This window comes from Anomaloglossus baeobatrachus, chromosome 10 (assembly GCF_048569485.1).
Source record: "Anomaloglossus baeobatrachus isolate aAnoBae1 chromosome 10, aAnoBae1.hap1, whole genome shotgun sequence".
Lineage (NCBI taxonomy): Eukaryota > Metazoa > Chordata > Amphibia > Anura > Aromobatidae > Anomaloglossus > Anomaloglossus baeobatrachus.
The window spans coordinates 124566734-124589043 of NC_134362.1; the positions used below are offsets into that span (position 1 = coordinate 124566734).

The 22310-nt window shown below is 47.8% G+C and overlaps 1 pseudogene; it reads left to right on the forward strand.

Moving 5' to 3' along the window:
* The first annotated feature begins 21883 nt into the window (after nucleotides 1-21883).
* On the forward strand, nucleotides 21884-22090 carry LOC142255462 (U2 spliceosomal RNA; annotated as a pseudogene).
* Nucleotides 22091-22310: the final 220 nt, after the last annotated feature.

A 22310-nucleotide genomic window follows, 5' to 3' on the forward strand; every position in this document is an offset into this window, starting at 1 on the left:
GGGGCCACGCACGCTACGCTCGGGTTCGGGGACTTCTGCTGCTGCTGCTGCTCGGTGGCTCGAGCGGAGGGCCAGATCCGGGGACTCGAGCAGCGCTCCTCGCCCACGAGTGAAAAGGGGGTGGTTTGTTTGGGGAGATAGTTAGTGACGTCACCCACAGGTCGTGGTGATAATGGGCACCACCACTGCTGGTGACGGGGATCCCGGGAGCGATGGCAGGGAGCAGCTAGGATGTTGGTTCCCCCTCCGTGGGTAGGGGTTGGTGATCCCGGGGCCCGGTGGCGGTACGGGGAGGCTGGATGGCTGGGGTGTACGTACCGAGGGAGCCCGTTTGCCCGCAGGCGCTGGCCCTTGGATCTCTAGCCTATGGCGGTGGCTTTTTATCCTCACGGTGTGGACGGTTGCCTTCTGTCGGGTCTTGGGTGTTAGGGAACCCCTGGGATTCCGGTCACTCTCGGATTTGACCATTGTCGGCGGCTCCTAGCCTGGTCAGGGTCCAATGGCCCTGCCTTTGTGCTTGGTACAGATCCGCTCACCGGTTCAGTTCCCTTCGGGTCACCGCCCGTCCCCGGTCCTACGGTTCAGCTGACTTGTACCACCTCCTGCAGACGGCCACCACCGTCTGCCGACCTTGCTGACAGTGCCTGGGCTCCTACCCAGACACTAACAGTTTCTGTCCTCTCACTTTCCACTACAAAACTAAACTAACTGCTTTTTCCCGCCTCCAGGCCTGTGAACTCCTCGGTGGGTGGGGCCAACCGCCTGGCTCCGCCCCACCTGGTGTGGACATCAGACCCTGGAGGAGGCAACAAGGATTTTGTGTGACTGATGTAGACTATCCAGGGGAGGGGGTGTGTGTGATTTTGTGTTTGTGACTACCTGGCTAGTCCAGGGCGTCACACATGCTATGCACTTGGAAGAAAGCTGTGAGAATTTAGACTTTATTCTCAAGAAACTTAACTACAAGGAGCATGGATGGTCAATATGTGGTGGTCTAAAAATGTTCTCATTGCTTCTTGGGCAGCAAGGAGGATATATTAAATACCCATGCTGTTCTGCCTCATGGCAGCCTGCTAATAGTCATTCATTAAAATTTCTGTTACAACCCCTAGAGGTCATTGTTATTCTTTTGAATTGCTGAGTTTCCCTTTAAGCTAAATGTATTCTGGGTAAGGAATGCCTCCCTGAGCTGAGAAGAAGCCTGCAGCCATTTTCTCTTTGGATTTGTCAGGAAAGGACATGCCGACTTACCTCTCTGTACATTCACCCCTGCCTAGTGTAATCCGGTGAGCAAAGCAAATTACATGTGTTAGTGATAGAATCCTAGATGGAAGAGTGTAGTAAATGCATTGTACATTGTACTTCTACACCTTTAGTGTCATCCCTGTCTTGTTTGTCTAGATAAGATTTCTATGTATTGCAGATGCAGTGACCTTTCACCTACATTCTCGTAAGAACTGCATCTCATGTACTGTTATGCTATGTTAACTCTGTATTAACACTGTACTGACTGTAATCATTTTCTTGTTATAGTTTTTACCCGTATAAAACAGTATCTTGGATATACCGTATTCTGTCTTCAACTGCATCTTGGATATTCCTATATTCACTGTATATTCCATGTATACTGCAATCAAGTTCACGTTACCAGCTAATAAATCAAGGCTATTGAACTCCACAGTCTGTTTATTTGAAATGTGAACTAGGGTTTAGCTGTATGCTAGAGATTCACAGCATTACGTAAAAGAAGGCAGAACACATGCTTTTTGTGTGAATTGGAAAGCCAGGTTAGGACTCTTCACTGGAGCAAAAAAAATTGGCCAACAAGAACATCTTTGTAACCGGGACTCAAGAACATTGTTGCATAAAGCTTAGTTGATCCCACCTAAAGTTCTCTTGCCACCACTCCACTGTAAGCTTGGACTGATGAAGCTGTTTGTGAAAGCGCTACTGAAAGAAGGAGAGATGTTTAAGTACCTGTGTACCAAGTTTCAGGGACTGTCAGAATCAAGTCTGAAGGAAGGTGTGATGCCCTGGCAAAACCAGGTAGTTACAGATAGGCCCCCGCACAACACCTTTCCTCACTTAGGAAACACACAGCCGACCTGAAACCCTAGTCACCTAGGACCCTGAAGCCAGGACCGAAAACAGCGGCCTAGCTAATTAAATGATTGAGGGCAGGATTATAGGTCCTATCCCACCTAAAGTCCCTCAAAGAAGACAACAGCCCACTGATAGGGATAAGGCCACCGCCAGGGCCCTTAGATCCCACGGGCCAGCGCCTGCGGGCACGGCTCCTTAGGCCATATCCAGCCGGGAGCGGACTCCTGAGTTCCAGACCAGGCAGTCCACCATACACAAAAACAAGTGCAGAGTAAAGGACAGCGACCACCAGCCTGGGTGGGGGACCTGAATGCAACCGGCCGGGGCGGCAGGCCACCAGCACCTTTGGTTTACCGAAAGACTCGTGTGATTCATTTACTGTGAGTAACCAAACATCCCCCTGCTTGCTCAGGCGCGCCGGCCCTTGCCATCACCATACCCTGCACAAAGACACTGGGCCCCGGGGCAATCATCCCTACACACGGAGGGGTTAACATCCAGCTGCCACTACATCTCTCCCGGGTATCCCATAACGGCAGCGGTGGTGTCCCACCTCACCACACACCGTTGGTGGCGTCACAAACTTAATACGGCCTAGCCCATACATCTACATTCCTCCTTTTATTCGACATGTCCGCGAGACCCCCGGGTCGAGCCACTCTCTTAGAAGGTCTGGATCCGACCAACGGCGGCTGCTGGCACAGGGGCAGCACAAAAGCATTTTTGTGGGTTCGGATATTCAGAAACCCATGAATGAAGGATGACGTGTTTTAAACAATAATGAAAACTGTTGAAAAAAGGGCTTGGGACTCTTTGAAAGAAGCAATAAATACGTTTCTAGGTAACAACAAAGAATCAAAATTTAAGTCCATCGTGGAGAACATGCTGAAACGTTTCAAAGCCTTGGGTTGTCTAATGAATTTGAAGTTACATTTTTTACATTCCTATTTGGACTACTTGTCTGAAAACCTTGGTGCTGGTGGGAAGAACAAGAAGGTTTTCATCGGAATATCAAGGAGATGGAACGACGATACCAAAGTAAATGAAACGTGAACATGATTGCCGGATGCTTCACAGAGAAGATCCACAGGCCTTCTATAAGAGAAAAGGGGGATCTAGAGAAAAGGAAAAAGTGCAAGAATAAATTTCTAATAAAGTTGCAGAATGACTGTACAATAAATAAATGTATTTTATATATAAAATTGTGAATATTTTTGGTTACAATAAGTATTTTTCTTGTTCATGTCACTTGTATGTAACTTCACACATGGATTGTACAAAATCAATATTTGATGGTTAAAAAAAAATATTTATTTTTTTTTTTAAATCAGGACATTAGAAAACATAATAATCAGTCACTGGATTTGAAGTTTCATAAACCAAAATTTTACATAGCTGTGTAATTTGTCGGGCACCCACCGACAATAGAATAGCGCCAGATTTAGGAAGCTGGCTGAGGTCTGCAAAGTCTGTAGCCAGGTGACAAAATTGTCCAACCTGGGTTTCTTCCTTAAGTAGTCTCTGGTATGATGATATGGTATAATCCTGGCAGCCGGAGTCGAAATCCCTAGATTGCGGTTATGATCTCCAATCGGAATTGGAGCCCCTAGATTGAAGCCATGTAGCCAAGTGATCCTCTAGTTGAAGCCAAAGTCCCTAGACCGAGTCCACAAGGCATCCTGGTTCTGATCCCCTAGCCAGCTCCTAAGAGCTTAGACTAGATCATGCAACATCCATCAACAACCTGGTGACTCCAAGAAGTCCCCTTTTATAGCCATAACCTTCCCTTAGGATATACTGTGCCCTTATCAGATTGGTTGTACAAGGTTGCTTCTCTTATTGGATGGATTTCAAGCTGCATGGATAATGTTCATTTAAATGATGTGGATAGAAAGACTGAAGATATCTACATGTAGTCTGAAATCCATCATGAATCAATACTATTTTACACAGTCATAAGCAGCCCATGGGCATTCACCTGCATTCAAACCAATAACAGCTCATAGACCAGACAATCCATCTACCACTGGACCAAAGACAGGAAGTTAAATCCACTGCCTGCGGTAACCAACTTAATCCTATAGGCTACTCACACAACAAACCCAACAGAAAGGAAAAAAACATGGCTTCGATTATCCATCCAATGAAAACGCATAACCATTGTGAGCCATTGGACAATGCAATTGGACACTTGGTGACATGGTGCACGGCCCAATGAATCAAGTCTTTACTTCATATTCACGGTTTAAGCCCTTGGGTTCTAATGTGCCCAGAGTACATATCCAGAAAGATTCTCTTTCTTTGAGCTAAACACAAGTCAACAATACATTGTAAGCAGATTCTATTACCAGTCCCACACCATTTTGTGACGCATAATCACACAGTGATCCAATTAAGATTCCAAGTCATCGAACATGTCCAAGCCATACGCAGAGGAGGCAATAGAATTAGGAAGCTCAAAGAAAGGGAATCTTTCTGGATATATACTCTGGGCACATTGGAACCCAAAGGCTTAAACCATGAATATGAAGTACAGACTTGATTCATTGGGCCATGCATGGACATAATGGACATAATTCTAATAGGCAGGACAGGTAATAAGGAGCACAAGTTATATGCTAAAATGTGTTGTGTGACAAGACAGACACAGGAAAGGACATGATAACAGGTGTAGGGACCAACAAGGTGAGACAAGGGGTATCAGGATAGGGTCAAGTAGGTATGAATGTAGTAATGGGGCAGGCATAGAGAATTGTATGTGAATGTGAATTACAATAAATCACTAAGGAAAGGAATATGTGAGTGTGTGCCTAATGTAAACTAATATTGTACTGGCAAAATTATAGATGGAAAGGGAGAAGGGGAGGGGGGAGAGAGGAGGCTGTAATTGACTACAAGGGTATGAGTTATGAGTGATCATAGGGATAGTGTTACATAAGTGGAAATACCTATGGAGGACCGGATGTGTAAGCGCATACCTTATACAAACCTATAGAGTGCTGATGGGTGAGAGTGTGATGTTAGATATAAGACATCCTATAGTGAATAGTGAGCCGTAATCAAGTGCAACAGGGATATTTCACGTGACTATGGGAACCTGGAAGGTAAAGAAAGGGGAGAAAAAACTGTTAGACAAGGTAATCAGACATAATGTAACCAGTTGATCAGACATGATCACCTGGTTTGAGACCCCCTGCCTTACACTATATAGATATCATGTTCATTCCCCATCTATCTTGCTCAGGAGAGCATCTCCCTCCCCCGGCACCAAGAGCAGCTCATACTGAATTGTTACATTGACTAGTAACACTGCACACAGAAATGCACCTTAATATTCCACTGTTAACCCTTTCCTCCCAGCAGTAACACACAACTCACCTTGATATCATGGTGATTTATGGTCAGAATGACTTCAATGCGATCAGTGATTTCTATTCTAGCTCTGCTCACATAGATTTTATATCCACACTCAACTATAGGCCGTTCTTCATATTTTGGGGGCTTTTAGTCAGATATACTAGTTTGTGCCTGTATAGTATTGGTGTAGATGGGAGTGTAGGGCATGGGTTACATGGCACTGTGGTGGAATACTGATGGGAGGTATTGGTGCTGTGTTTGATGCTTCTACTGGGTATTTTCCTACAAATACTGGAACAGCTCACTGCTTAGAATGATCCTTCCCAGCTCTATAATATATTATATATACCCCACAATGCAGGCTCACACACACATTTGTCTCAAGTGTGTTGTAGGGACACAGATACAGTCTTGGTCATGTGACTAAAGGCTACTTTACACACTGCGATATCGGTCCCGATATCGCTAGTGTGGGTACCTGCCCCCATCTGTTGCGCGACACGGGCAAATCGTTGCCCATGCCGCACAACACCGACCAGACCCGTCACACATACTTACCTGCCCGGCGACGTCGCTGTGTCCGGCGAACCGCCTCCTTTCTAAGGGGGCGGTCCGTGCGGCGTCACAGCGACGTCACTGAGCGACGGCCCAATAGCAGCGGAGGGGCGGAGATGAGTGGCCGGAACATCCCGCCCACCTCCTTCCTTCCTCATAGCGGCTGGGAGGCAGGTAAAGAGAGGTTCCTCGTTTCTGCGGTGTCACACGGAGCGATGTGTGCTACCGCAGGAGCGACGAACTACATCGTTACTGCTGCAGTAACGATAATCGAGAATGGAGACCCATGTCACCGATGAGCGATTTTGCACGTTTTTGCAACGATGCAAAATCGCTCATCGGTATCACACGCAGCAACATCGCTAATGCGGCCGGATGTGCGTCACAAATTCCGTGACCCCAACGACTCCGCATTAGCGATGTCGCAGCGTGTAAAGCCCCCTTTAGTGGGAGTGGTGTACAGGGTCTTAGCAGTAAAGAGTATTCCATATTTCTGCCAGATACCCACAGAGATATTGAAATCTGAAAAAAGAGACTTCTGCTCATTGAAGGTAAGAACTACTCACATAGCGTTCAACTCCACAGCAAACGAGTGCTCTAGCACTGGCATCTCAGCAGGGATATTCCCCTACTACACATGTGTGTCTAGGTCACTGTGACAGTTTACAGGACATAACTCAGGGCACCTAGACAGAAGGCAGAGGGACTACTTTCTATTTCTGGTGTAGAGCATATATATATATTTATACTATTACATGGGACACATGTACCTTGTATTACCATTATTCGCTGTATATGAACCCCTTTTCTCCGGGCATTATTTGTCTATAGCATTTTTCACGAACCTGAGGCAACTGAGAACCCTTCAGTGAAGGAATTCCACTAACCCTCACAATACCTACCAGGGGCCTCCCTGCAGTAACTCAGGTAGTTGTACCCATTCTCTTTCCGCATTCTATGTGTTCTTCTTCTTTCTTCTTTTTTTTCTTTTTTCTTCTTTTTATTTCTATCATGTAGTTCAGGGGTTTATAGATATATGTCCTGCATCTCATATTTCCTTTAGTGGTGCTTCTTACCCATTCTCATATCATTTACCCTAGTATTTCATGATCCTGAGGCGACTGAGAACCCTTTAATAAAGGAATCCTTTTTCACCTGAATTGTCAAGTGATACTTACCAGTGACTATCACGTAATGTTACAGGTAGTTCCATTTTCTTCCTCTTCTTTCTCTCCTTTCTTCTTTGTCACACGGTCCATTGTGTTATAGCCCACGTGTCATGATAACACTTGTACCATCTTTTCATTTAGATTCCACCTACAATTATTTACCGATTCTGACTCGCCCACCCCAGGGCTATGGGACACCCGGTGCCGGGCCGGACTAGTCCGGTGGTAGTCAGTGGTGGCTGGGCCCGGCTCCGTGGCCCTGGTGGGTGTCAGTTGAATATGTGGCTGATGACTTTAATGTTTGTGTTCGTGACGCCACCTGTGGTATGCGGCTATTAAGCCGCCGCTGCTGTGTGAGGCCACCGGGATGATGTTATGGCAGCAATGGTGATACTGCTCCCCACAGGTGGAGCAATGCCCGGGGCACAGTTGGTGCTTGTGGAAGTCTATGGTGCTGCGTGACTAACACGGTGCAGGGCCGACAAGCAATGAAAGAAACAGGCACAAACAATAGTCTCTTTACCTTCTCCTCTTTTACTCGGCAGAAACTTAGTCCAGGGAGACCGTCACAGATGGTATAGATGATCCGGCCGGCCTGGAAGTGCCTGGGGTGATCTTTGGCCAGTTGAGTATGAGGCCTACTCCTTAATCTTTCTCTGCTGTTTTAGGACACTGCACTTTGGGTTCGCAATTGCCCTCTTGCTGCTGGGACTTGTTGTTCGTCCCCTCTTCTGTGTGGTAGACTGCGCAGGCCCTCTCTGGTGCTTCTCTGCTGGAGCCCACACCAGGCCCTTGGGATGCAGTTGTACCTTCGGATTGCTTCTGGGGCAGGGGGCTTACAGCTCTCCTGCCCTCCGGATTCAGCTACCAGGGATGGATTTTATGCCCTGGCAACTACAGACTCCGATGTCCGAGTCTCTGCTGTGCCTCTCTGCTCCCCTTGCTTCACTGGGCCAAGCTATCCCAGCTCTAGGCCCCAGTTTACAAGGCAGCACTACTCTGCGTCTGCACTCTTTCACTCCTGTCTCCCGACTAACTAACACTTCCTCCTTCCAGCCAGACTTAAGGAATGCTCCCTGAAGTTCCAGGTTCAGAGCTCCCCCTGCTGGCCGGAGGGAGAACTGTGTTGAGTGTTAACTTACTGGCCAATAGATCTCCCAATTACCTCCAGGCTCAGCATTAACCCTTTTGGGAGGGCAATGCTGTTGTGGCGACCAGGTCCTGGGGCGCCACACTCCCCCTTAGTTAAATTCAGTACTCCCGGACTGTAGAGACAAACATGACATGTTAGAACATTTCATCCCATTATGGGAGGCGCAATTACTTTAACGTTACAACCTTAAACATTACTATAAGAGTCCAGTGTGGCTCCCTGCCGGGTGTCCATTACACTGCTCCATGGGGGACCCGCCGCGTTCAAACCCCCAACGTAGGCTCTGGGCGTGCGTCAGAGCATTGATGACCCCACTCTATGCACGCCGGACGGGTTTTTCTTCAGGGGTGTTGAGCACACTGGTGCTAACTATGAACAATTTAGGTGTTGGCCACCCATAGTCCAGTGGCCCAATTGTCCATTTTCGCAATCAAAGAAAAAGAAAACATTTTGTACACAACATGGCAGACATTTTGCATAACTATTTACATCCTAATAAGTACTCTTTCCCTTATACAGTTGACTCCCTATACCTTAGAGGGGGTTGTCCCCGAGTGCTGCGCTGGGACCTACGTAGCTCTGGTGTTTGCCCCTGACTACGTGGTGCGTCTTCTATCTCAGCACTACAGGTGGGCCTAACCCCCATAGGTAAGCGTGATGGTTGCCTTTGTGATCTAGGAGTCGCCAAGGGTATGACAGGTTCACCACTGACAGGGGGTTGATCCTCCTGCTCCACTGCTGGCGTGTCATCTCGTGCCGGAGCGGACGATTCTTTAGGTGGATCCGGAACCTTTTCTGTTTCTGGCTCGACCAACTGCGGAAACGTCAAAACTGGTACCACTATGGCATTGTTTATTCGGGTCCAAGTTTTGGGGAACTTTCCAAGGATGGTTTGAATCATCTCCCCTCCTTTCTCTTGACTTTGGGGACTTCCTTGTACTCCTTCCATTTCTCTTTGGATTCTGCACCGTTCAGGGCACGCTTTCAGGCGGTCTCGGGAAATTGCTTGATAGGTCTTGCCTTCATCTTTGCTTATGAGGCATACCTTACTATTGTCAAAGTTGGAGGGGATAATGGTGTAGGGCTCGTTTTCCCACTGATCATCCAATTTATGCGTCTTCCGCTTCTTCTTGAGGACTTGTTCTCCAGGTGCTAAGGGAGTTGCTGGGGCTGTTTGATTGTAATGCTGTTCTTGCCTCGTTCTTGCTTGAGACAGGCTCCTCTCTACGCACTCCTGGACCTTACGGTACCGCTGCTGCCGTTCTGTATCCCAATCCTCTATTTCTTGAACCGCCTCAGGCGACACAGTCCCCATCTCAAAGTCTACAGGCAACTTGCCTGGTCTGGCTCGCATCAGGTAAGCGGGGCTGCAGTTGGTCGAATTCACTGGGATGTGGTTGTACAGGTCTACCAGATCTGGCAACTTTTCTGGCCATTGGTTCCTTTCCTCCAGCGGTAGGGTCTTCAGCATATCAATAACCACATGGTTCATTTTCTCGCACAGTCCATTGGTTTGGGGGTGGTACGGTGTGGTTCGGATTTTCTTACAACCGTACATGTTACAGAACTCTTGGAACACTTCAGCCTCGAATGCAGGACCCTGATCAGTCAGTACCCTTTCCGGATAGCCGTGAGGTCGACAAAAGGATGCCTGGAACGCTCTAGCTGCTGTCCTGGCTGTCTGGTCCTTCACAGGCACTACTACCAGGAAACGAGAGTAATGGTCCACAATGGTGAGGGCGTACACATAGCCTGACCGGCTTGGTGTTAACTTCACGTGGTCCAGGGCCACCAACTCCAGGGGCTGCTTTGTGACAATTGGCTGTAGGGGAGACCTTTGGCTGGCATCGTCTTTCCACCTCAGGTTACACGGGCCACAGTCTCGGCACCACTTCTCGATCATCTTTCTCATGTGCACCCAATAGAACCGATCACGGAGTAGGGCTTCCAACTTCTTCCACCCGAAGTGTCCTGCGTTATCATGATATGCTGCTAGGACCATTGGAGCATCTCTCTGCGGAACCACTATCTGCCAGACAAGTTCATTTGTTCGATAGTTGACATATCTCTTGCAGAGCTTGCCTTGGTAGGTGAACAGTCGTCCCCTCTCCTTCCACAGCTGCTGGGCTTCCTCTGGAGCGTCTGGGCCAAGATGGGTCTCAGCTTGCGCTAGCTTCTCTTTGACCAATCGCACGGCCGGGTCGCCGTTCTGTGTTTCTTCCCAATTATGGTGGAGTAAGGGGTTGACCGAGACCCCGTGCTGGCTTGAGCGCTTCACTCCTACAGCATGCTCACACTGGGACACACCTTGGTGATGGAAAGCCGGTAACTCTATCTCTTCGAGTTCATCCATGTCTTCTCCAGACTCGGGCAAGTGAGGCATTCTGGACAGCGCATCAGCATTGTTATTCTTCTTGCCAGCCCGATACTTGATGGTAAAGTCAAAGTTAGACAGCCGGGCCATCCATCGCTGTTCCATCGCACCTAACTTGGCTGTTGCCAGGTGTGTCAACGGATTGTTGTCCGTGAAGATGGTGAACTTGGCCGATGCCAGATAGTGCTTGAAGCGTTCAGTCACTGCCCAAACAATAGCGAGGAACTCCAGCTTGAAGGAACTGTAGTTTTCTGGATTCCTTTCTGTGGGCCGAAGCTTCCTACTGGCGTACGCTATCACCCTCTCTCTGCCTCCCTGTACCTGGGACAGAACTGCTCCCAGTCCCACGTTGCTGGCGTCTGTATACAGTACAAACGGTTGGCTGTAGTCAGGGTAGGCCAGAATTTCTTCTCCCGTGAGAGCCCCTTTCAGCCGGACAAAGGATGTTTCCAGTTGGCTGCTCCATTCAAATGGAGGGCTCTGCTTCTTAGCCTGCTTTGGCTGGCCCACCAGGAGATCTTGAAGGGGCGCTGCTATCTTGGTGAAACCATCAATGAACCTTCGGTAGTAGCCCACCAGTCCAAGGAACTGCTGCACCTCCTTCACTGTGGTGGGTCTTGGCCAGTCCTTGATTACAGTGACTTTCTCCGGATCAGGTGCCACACCTTCTGCGCTGACCACATGACCCAGGTACTGTACCTTTGGCTTCAAGAGGTGACATTTGGACGGCTTGATCTTCAGGCCATATTCCGACAAGGATTCAAACACTTCTGCTAAGTGCTTCAGGTGGTCCTCATAAGTCTTGGAGTAGACTATTACGTCATCCAGGTACAACAGCACGGTTTCAAAGTTGTGATGGCCCAAGCAGCACTCCATCAACCTTTGGAATGTCCCTGGGGCGTTGCAGAGCCCGAATGGCATACAGTTGAACTCACAGAGACCCATTGGTGTCGTGAATGCAGTCTTCTCTTTGTCCGCCTCTGCCACGGGAACCTGCCAATACCCACTGGTGAGATCCAAGGTGGAGAAATAGTTAGCTGACTTTAAGGCTGTTAGTGACTCCTCTATTCTGGGCAGTGGATAAGCATCTTTATGTGTAATGCGGTTAATTTGCCTGTAATCTACACACATTCTCATTGTACCATCTTTTTTCTTTACGAGCACTAGTGGAGCTGCCCAGGGGCTACAACTATCTCTGATAACCCCAGCCTCCTTCATTTCCCGTAACATTTCCTTGGCACACTGATACTGTGCGGGGGGTACAGGGCGGTATCTCTCTTTAATGGGATGCTGATCACCCGTGGGGATTTGATGTTTAACCCCTTTCACCTGCCCAAAATCTAGGGGGTGTTTGCTGAAGACCCGCTCGTACTCCTGTACCACCCGGTAAACCCCATGCTTTTGGTGCGAGGGGGTGGAGTCGGTGCCTACATGTAATTTTTGGCACCAGTCTTCCGGCTGCCCCTTGGAGCCATTGTCTTCCGCCTGGTCGGACGGGATCAAGGGTTCCACTGCTTTAATGGTATTGTTACTGACAGTGTACAGTTTTGCTACAGTGGCGTACCGGGGCAATTTGGCCTCCTCCTCCCCACAATTCAGGACACGGACGGGCACTCTCCCCTTGCGGACGTCCGCTACCCCTCTGGCTATCAGGACTCCAGGCCTACTGTCTGAATACACTGGTTCTACCAAGGCATGGTAATCCTGACCCTTGAGGCCTATTGCTGCCCGACACCATATCAACATTTCACTTCTTGGGGGTATTACAATGGGGAGGGGGTCACTTACCCTCACACTGCCAATTTCTCCTCCGGCTAGCTCTACTTGCTGCCTCCTCATCAGGGCTCTGATCTCCCTCTGTAGGACACGCTGCTGCCCGGAGCTGGCAGTTTCAGACGCCTGTTGCAACAAAATTATCACTTCGGCAATACAATTTTCTATCACATTTGTACCAAGGGTTAGCAGTGGGTCAGATTCTTTGCGATCAATATCTACAATTATCATCCCCTGACATGGCAATTCCACCCGCCCCACTTTAATGGTTACTTCTTTGTACCCAATTTGAGGTAAGGGCTGACCATTACTGGCCACAATCGTTAAATCATCATCTGGGCCATGGTCAATGTCTGAATCAGCCCAATATCTTTTGTACAGTTTGTGGGGGATGGTTGTTACCTGGGACCCCGTATCCAGGAGGGCATTCAAAGGGATCCCATCCAGCACAATGGGAAGGACCGGTCGTCCTCCCACATACTTGCTGCGGCTGGGGTTTGAGCCGGGCTTCCTCACACCTGGGGGTTGGCTCCTGGCCCCAGGCTCAGCCCGTTTAAAGGACAGCGTCGTGCAATGTGGCCCGCCTGGTTGCAGTGGCGGCAGATCGGTTGTCCTGTTGAATCATACCGGTCTGTGTCTCTGCCTCGGGTCGGCGGAATCCTCCTCTGTCGCATCCATGGGACGTCTTCTGGGCTGGAGGCCAACTCGATTTTTGCAGGCAAGGGGGTCATTTGTAGAGACTGCACGGTCTTGGCAAGGGCAGCCACAGTCTTGGTCAGCTCCTGGAACTGCTGTCTGAGCTCTGCCATGGGATCCTTATCCAGGGACTGCGCCTCAGCCCCTGCAGTGGCTCGTGTTGCAGGCACCACCCCGGGGTACGTGATAGCAAGAGGCCGGAGGGGTACTGGGTCATTCGGTGTAGATTCTCTCAGTACCCTGATGGCCTGGTCCTTAAACTTTGCAAAGTCCAGAGCAGGGTTCTGCAGGACCATGATACGCAGCTGTGTCCTGTGGGCGTCTGACAGGAGCCCCTCTATGAACTGCTCAGTTAGGAGTTTGTCTTCTTCACGTACACTCTCTGGGTCCACCTGTTTAACTGCTTTCAGGGCCTCCTGCAAGTTTAAGGCATAGTCCCTTATGCTGTCTGTGGCCCGTTGCTTGCACCCAAAGAATCTCATCTTTATCTCTGCTGCGGTGCGGGTGTCAAAAGTGCTCTTTAGTTTGGCCAGTATCTGGGCTGCTGTCCCTTTATCTGTATCAGGCCAGGACTTCGCTTCACGCTGGGCTGCGCCGGCTAGCTGCCCCATTAATATGCCCACCTTCTGGCTCTCAGTCAGAGGATACACCCGGAACAAGCTGTGCAGGCTTTCTCTGAAGTCACTCAAGGTATGGGACTCCCCGGAGTACTGCGGCAGCCATTCTGCTCCTGGTATGTACGGCATGGTGATCGGCATTACCGGCGCTATAGTGGGGGCTGGGGCGACGGCGACTGGGACTACTTCGGCCGGTGCTGCGGCGGCCTGGGCGATGGCAGCCACCTGCTCTCCCTCGGAGTCGGCCATCTTCCTCCCCCTTAGTGAACCTTACCAGGCTCCGTTCACTTTTCAAATTTTCTTCCGGGTCGCGCGGGGTTAACAGCGCTCTGCTCTGATGGCGCGCTCCCTTCGCGCTCTTTGTCAGGCACGCCCCCCTTCTTCCTGCGCTCGGCGCGGCTAATGGCGGCGGCAATTTACAACCAGTACACAGTCTTTTACACAGTTCTTCAGGCGCACAGTACCCGGTGTGACCGGGCACGAAATCCTGTTCGTGACGCCAAAAGTTGACTCGCCCACCCCAGGGCTATGGGACACCCGGTGCCGGGCCGGACTAGTCCGGTGGTAGTCAGTGGTGGCTGGGCCCGGCTCCGTGGCCCTGGTGGGTGTCAGTTGAATATGTGGCTGATGACTTTAATGTTTGTGTTCGTGACGCCACCTGTGGTATGCGGCTATTAAGCCGCCGCTGCTGTGTGAGGCCACCGGGATGATGTTATGGCAGCAATGGTGATACTGCTCCCCACAGGTGGAGCAATGCCCGGGGCACAGTTGGTGCTTGTGGAAGTCTATGGTGCTGCGTGACTAACACGGTGCAGGGCCGACAAGCAATGAAAGAAACAGGCACAAACAATAGTCTCTTTACCTTCTCCTCTTTTACTCGGCAGAAACTTAGTCCAGGGAGACCGTCACAGATGGTATAGATGATCCGGCCGGCCTGGAAGTGCCTGGGGTGATCTTTGGCCAGTTGAGTATGAGGCCTACTCCTTAATCTTTCTCTGCTGTTTTAGGACACTGCACTTTGGGTTCGCAATTGCCCTCTTGCTGCTGGGACTTGTTGTTCGTCCCCTCTTCTGTGTGGTAGACTGCGCAGGCCCTCTCTGGTGCTTCTCTGCTGGAGCCCACACCAGGCCCTTGGGATGCAGTTGTACCTTCGGATTGCTTCTGGGGCAGGGGGCTTACAGCTCTCCTGCCCTCCGGATTCAGCTACCAGGGATGGATTTTATGCCCTGGCAACTACAGACTCCGATGTCCGAGTCTCTGCTGTGCCTCTCTGCTCCCCTTGCTTCACTGGGCCAAGCTATCCCAGCTCTAGGCCCCAGTTTACAAGGCAGCACTACTCTGCGTCTGCACTCTTTCACTCCTGTCTCCCGACTAACTAACACTTCCTCCTTCCAGCCAGACTTAAGGAATGCTCCCTGAAGTTCCAGGTTCAGAGCTCCCCCTGCTGGCCGGAGGGAGAACTGTGTTGAGTGTTAACTTACTGGCCAATAGATCTCCCAATTACCTCCAGGCTCAGCATTAACCCTTTTGGGAGGGCAATGCTGTTGTGGCGACCAGGTCCTGGGGCGCCACAATTCCAGTTCTGGAATAGGCTTTCATCATCTACTCACTAGAATTCTCAAGTTCATAAGGTACTGAGACATATACATGTTCACACCATTATAAAGAACAAAGTATAAACATTGAGGTTTTTCTCACACCCATGTTCCTGTGTTCTTTGATATGATATGTGTTCATTTCCTTCACTATATAGGATTGCAAGTTTTCCATTTGTACCTTAATGGCAATGACGCTATACAATTGAACACATATCATCCTGTTATCCATATAGGTGTGTATTTACCTGCTTGACTATTTTTGGTTGTTTGATCCAGAATGTTTCTCCAGATAGGTCATGTGGAAATTTTCTTTCCTCAGTACAAATGTTTTCACTATGGCTTTGGAAAATTTTTTTGTATGTGCATCATGGTCATTTGACCCATTGTACTCTCAAGTAGCAATATATTGTACTGTTATGTTGTACTATGTACTAATTACGTGTTTATATGGTTTTGTAACCCTTTATGATCTTAGATAACTTTATCCTTGATAAAGACCTAAAAACAAGCTCGAAACGTTGGATGAATTATCCTTTTGCACAAATAAAGAATTTTCAGCATTCTAAGAGTTCTTTTCTTACGTTATTGATCACTATAGTGTGCCAGAGCTATTTCTATTGAATTGACTCTTATTTTTTCTGAGCACCTGCTATATACACAGTGAGCCAGACATATTCAATTTTCATTCAGAAGGCAGAGGGAAGCCTTAGCAGCTGAGCCTATATCTTGGCTTGTGAGCATTAGAACAGGCCGGCGATTACAGGGTAACATGAAAAATGTCCAGCTTGCATTATGACTAGAACATGACAATATCCTTTTAAGTACTAACCTATGATGCGTTCCTAAGTAGTTGATGTTATATGTTCTACATTTCATTTTCTGCATACTTTACAAGTAGTAGAATTTGCTTTGATATAGGCAACTGGATTTTCACAATGAAAAGGCAAAGGATAACGCCCGAAAAAGACGCCATACATTATGTCAGTGCCATCACTGACAAACCTGGATTGACCATGAAATACATCAATCCCCTTAAAGGTGAGTTAAAACAAGTTTTAACTAAATTGCCTTAATATTGTCATGCATTAGAATGACTGTCTTAGGTAATGATAAATATTTTCTACAGGAAGAGGAGTGTTTGCTGAAACTGAAATCGAAAAAGGGAGTTTTGTTGCAGAATATCGAGGTGAGCTCACGTATGCACTTACGATGGTAGACAACTACTCGAGATTTATGGTTGTGGTACAAGTCAAAGATCTAATGGCCCATACTGCAGCGAAGGTCTTCCAAGCACACTTATGCAGACCTCATGGCTACTCAGAGAGAGTCCTCACAGATCAAGGCACTGCCTTTGAAGCGGAAATCTTCAAGTGATTTATAGAGGGTTAACAATACGTTGGGATCACCGGATCTAATCTCCCTTTTTATACACCCTAAAATCTTGTTTGCTTTAGAATAAACAATAACATCATAAAGGTATAAGATGACGCCATTATTAGCGTCACCATACCGCTACTCTGCCTTCTAAAACGGTCTCTGCTCAAAACCAAACATGATGCATTGCAGGCGGAGCGCGATGAGTTGCAGCAAGAAACAGTAGTGGGTGTGGGTGATAACACACAGCCCAGCCTCGTCTCATCACAACGTGCAGTGGAGGACTATGACGAGGAGGAGGATGAAGACATGGAGCAAATCTCCGGCCAAATTGAGGATATGACATGCACACCAGTCATATCCTCGGTTCAGCGTGGCTGGCCAGAGGACAGGGTAGATGAGGAGGAGGAGGAGGAGGAGGAGGAGGACAGCATGTTCAGTCAACGTGTTGGTCAGGCTACTGAAGTCCTGGCTGTTAAGAGTCTGGCGCACATGGCTGACTTTATGGTAAGCTGCCTGTCTCGTGACCCTCGCTTTAAGAACATCTTGGCCGACAATCATTACTGGTTGGTAACACTGTTAGACCCACGCTACAAGGAGAACTTTATGTCTCTTATTCCCGAGGCGGAGAGGTCAACCAAAATGCAGCAGTTCCGGAAGGCCATAGTCACGGAAGTAGGCAAAGCATTCCCCTCACAAAACGCTAGCGGCATAGGTCAGGAATCAGTGGACAACCAAGGCGTACAGCCGAGAGAGGCACAAGTCCAATCCGCCAGAGGTAGGGGAACAGTCTTTAAGATGTGGGACAGTTTTCTCAGCCCCTCACGTACCACAGCCCCTGAGGTGCGGGGTAGTGCCACAAGAAATCCTAAGTTTGCCCAGATGCTCAAGGAGTACCTTGCAGATCGAACAACTGTACTCCGACATTCCTCTGTGCCTTACAATTATTGGGTATCCAAGGTGGACACGTGGCATGAATTGGCTCTCTACGCCTTGGAAGTCCTGGCCTGCCCTGCCGCTATTGTTTTGTCAGAGCGTGTTTTTAGTGCCGCAGGTGGAATCATTACAGATAAACGCACCCGCCTGTCAACTGAAAATGCTGACAGGCTGACTCTGATCAAGATGAACAAGGGTTGGATTGGGCCAGACTTCACCACACCACCAGCAAATGAGAGCGGAATTTAAAGTTTGTAACGGGAATTTGCCATGTACCTCCAGTCACCCATGGGTACACACTTCTGGACTTTGGATAATCGCTGGACTGCTCCTCCTTCTCCTCATGCGCCACCATGATGACCGTTACAAGAGTTAGGCCTTTGTTTCAGGTATACCCCCAGTGGTAAATTTTTTCGCCCATTCTTTGCAGAATGGACATTACAACGACAGGAGACCCGCTCCTTTGCAATGGGAACAATGTTTTGAGGCCCTCATGCACGTCTCTATGCAGGGACAACGTGGAGCCTCCCAATTTTTGGCTGCCCTGCCAAAGGGCTATACTATAATACACCCACTAATAAAGGAATCCTTTTTCACTTGAATTGTCAAGTGATACTTACCAGTGACTATCACGTAATGTTACAGGTAGTTGCATTTTCTTCCTCTTCTTTCTCTCCTTTCTTCTTTGTCACACGGTCCATTGTGTTATAGCCCACGTGTCATGATAACACTTGTACCATCTTTTCATTTAGATTCCACCTACAATTATTTACTGATTCCAGTTCTGAAATAGGCTTTCATGATCTACTCACTAGAATTCTCAAGTGCATAAGGTACTGAGACATATACATGTTCACACCATTATAAAGAACAAAGTATAAACATTGAGGTTTTTCTCACACCCATGTTCCTGTGTTCTTTGATATGATATGTGTTCATTTCCTTCACTATATAGGATTGCAAGTTTTCCATTTGTACCTTAATGGCAATGACGCTATACAATTGAACACATATCATCCTGTTATCCATATAGGTGTGTATTTACCTGCTTGACTATTTTTGGTTGTTTGATCCAGAATGTTTCTCCAGATAGGTCATGTGGAAATTTTCTTTCCTCAGTACAAATGTTTTCACTATGGCTTTGGAAAAATTTTTTGTATGTGCATCATGGTCATTTGACCCATTGTACTCTCAAGTAGCAATATATTGTACTGTTATGTTGTACTATGTACTAATTACGTGTTTATATGGTTTTGTAACCCTTTATGATCTTAGATAACTTTATCCTTGATAAAGACCTAAAAACAAGGTCGAAACGTTGGATGAATTATCCTTTTGCACAAATAAAGAATTTTCAGCATTCCAAGAGTTCTTTTCTTACGTTATTGATCACTATAGTGTGCCAGAGCTATTTTTATTGAATTGACTCTTATTTTTTCTGAGCACCTGCTATATACACAGTGACCCAGACATATTCAAGTTTCATTCAGAAGGCAGAGGGAAGCCTTAGCAGCTGAGCCTATATCTTAGCTTGTGAGCATTAGAACAGGCCGGCGATTACAGGGTAACATGAAAAATGTCCAGCTTGCATTATGACTAGAACATGACAATATCCTTTTAAGTACTAACCTATGATGCGTTCCTAAGCAGTTGATGTTATATGTTCTACATTTCATTTTCTGCATACTTTACAAGTAGTAGAATTTGCTTTGATATAGGCAACTGGATTTTCACAATGAAAAGGCAAAGGATAACGCCCGAAAAAGACGCCATACATTATGTCAGTGCCATCACTGACAAACCTGGATTGACCATGAAATACATCAATCCCCTTAAAGGTGAGTTAAAACAAGTTTTAACTAAATTGCCTTAATATTGTCATGCATTAGAATGACTGTCTTAGGTAATGATAAATATTTTCTACAGGAAGAGGAGTGTTTGCTGAAACTGAAATCGAAAAAGGGAGTTTTGTTGCAGAATATCGAGGCGAGCTCACGTATGCACTTACGATGGTAGACAACTACTCGAGATTTATGGTTGTGGTACAAGTCAAAGATCTAATGGCCCATACTGCAGCGAAGGTCTTCCAAGCACACTTATGCAGACCTCATGGCTACTCAGAGAGAGTCCTCACAGATCAAGGCACAGCCTTTGAAGCGGAAATCTTCAAGGACTTCTGCAGCTTTTACCGATGCAGGAAGATGCGCACTACACCCTACCATGCTCAAACCAATGGTTATCAACCTGCTCAGGACTTTACCCCATATTCCAGATGTGGCCTTACAAGTGATTTATAGAGGGGTAACAATACGTTGGGATCACCGGATCTAATCTCCCTTTTTATACACCCTAAAATCTTGTTTGCTTTAGAATAAACAATAACATCATAAAGGTATAGCAGTACCGTTTCAAAGTTTCGGTGTCCCAAGCAGCATTCCATCAGCCTCTGGAAGGTTCCTGGCAAATTGCACAGCTCGAAGGGCATGCTTTTGAACTCGCAGAGACCCATCGGGGTGGCAAAGGCGGTCTTCTCCCGGTCTGCCTCAGCAACGGACACTTGCCAATAGCGACTAGTGAGATCAAGGGTAGAAAAATAATTTGCAGTTCTCAATGCAGCTAGCTATTCCTCTATACAGGGGAGTGGTGCTGTCCTTCTTCTTTAACAGGACCAACGGAGCTGCCCAGAGGCTACAACTGTCACGGATAACCCCAGCCTCCTTCATGTTGCTCAACATGTCCTTGGTACACTGGTAATGTGCAGGTAGTTTTGGCTTATATCTCTCTTTGATGGGTGGGTGTGCACTTGTGGGGATGTAGTGTTTGACCCCTTTTATTCTTCAAAAGTCTAGCGGATGTTTGCTGAAGACTTGCTCGTATTCTTGCACTAGCCTGTAGACCCCCTTCTTGTGATGTGAAGGTGTGGAGTCAGTGCCTACGTGTAATTCCTTACACCACTCCTATGGCTGACTTGGTGAGCTGTCACTGAATGGGTGGGCTGAAGCAATGGTGGATGCTGCTGTTTGGATAGCATGTGTATCTACTGAGAACAGCTTATCAATGGTGGCAAATCGGAGCAGCTTAATCTCTTGCTCTCCGCAGTTCAACACTCTCATGGGCACTCTTCCCTTCCATATTAATGAATAAAACTATGATGTAAATGTAAATAGCATATAGATACCCCACAAATGCAGATAAAAGTAGGTTATGGGAAAAGGGGGAAGAGAGAAACAGGAAAATAGTGGAATAAAGTATACCTTCCAGGTGGGAGAGGAAATGGCAGCACAGCCAATGGAGGTGAAGCAAGGGGAGCCTGCAACTAAAGAGTTGAGAGCGTTATCACATGGTGACTGAGCCTGATTGTAACGGGAGCATAGAGGTGCCGATCCTGTCTTACCTGCGTTGGTGTAGAAGTGGGTGTCCTGTGGTGGAGTCAGCTATGTGCAGTGGTGGCCGTGGGTTCTTTTATGTGCGACCGTAGTAATAGCTGCGCCCACTTCCTGTATGGGAGTGGAATGCAGTGAGGGTAATGGAACGCACGCCTGCGCATTTGTGTTTAACGTCGCGCATGTGCAGAACGGAGAAAAGGCTGCGCTCACTTCCTAATGAAAGGGAGTGAGACGCATCTGGGAAGGGAAGGGAAAAGATTAGGGTTTGGGGATGATGAAAGGGCTTTCTACGGGCAAGGATGGCAAAGGGTGGCAGTGACGGAAAGTCAGGCAGCCTGTCCTGTCCTGTCCTGTCCGTCCATCTTTTTGTATCATGAATTGGAAAGACTGCAAGGGGGAGGGGAGGTGCTTGTGTCCAAAAGGAGGAGTTATTCAGATTCATTGCAGTGGGCGGCGGCTGCAAAAAGCACCATTCTTCTTGTTTTTGCTCTGCAAAACAGCCTTTTCAAGGGTTGGCTTGGGTGACAAAATGTCTTCTGTAGGCGTGGGTTTGTCTCCCTCTCCCTAAGATGTGTCCGGTATAGGCCAGGGTGCCACTCAAGGCCGTAACCAATTCGGGTTATAGCTTCTCGGCCTTTTGGCTAAGATCAAGTGTAGTTTCGGAGGACGCTACCTTGGTCGGTACTGGAAGGTGCCTGGGATTGCACGTCTGCCGGCCTTGAGGAAGTGTGTGCGCCTTCTGGTGACACATAGCCCTCTTGTGCCTGGACGGTTCCCAGGCAACGGGAGGCGATCACCTTTGTTATTTTGAAGTCCTACTGATAAACAGAAAAAAAAAAAAATTAAATCTGTTCTTATCAGTTTAATATCTGATACGTCCCCTCTCTGGGGACCATATATTAAATGGATTTTTAGAACAAGGAGATGGAAAAAATCTTGCTCTGTCCACTCCACGCATTGACCTGGTATTGCAGTACCTCCAGGACCGGTGCACCCCTTCTTAACCCAGTTTCCAAAAGCAGAACTCAATTCACCTGATTCAAATGAGCCCCATTAGTGAATTGAAAGAAAGCAAAAACTTTATATGCACCTCAATTTGGCCAATTCACTTTTCACACTTTCACCCTTTTTTTTATCTTTCACACCTTTTACTTGCTTTATTGATGCAAAAAGCTGTGCCAAATAGCAAACTCATCTCCACTCAACTTGACCAACTCTG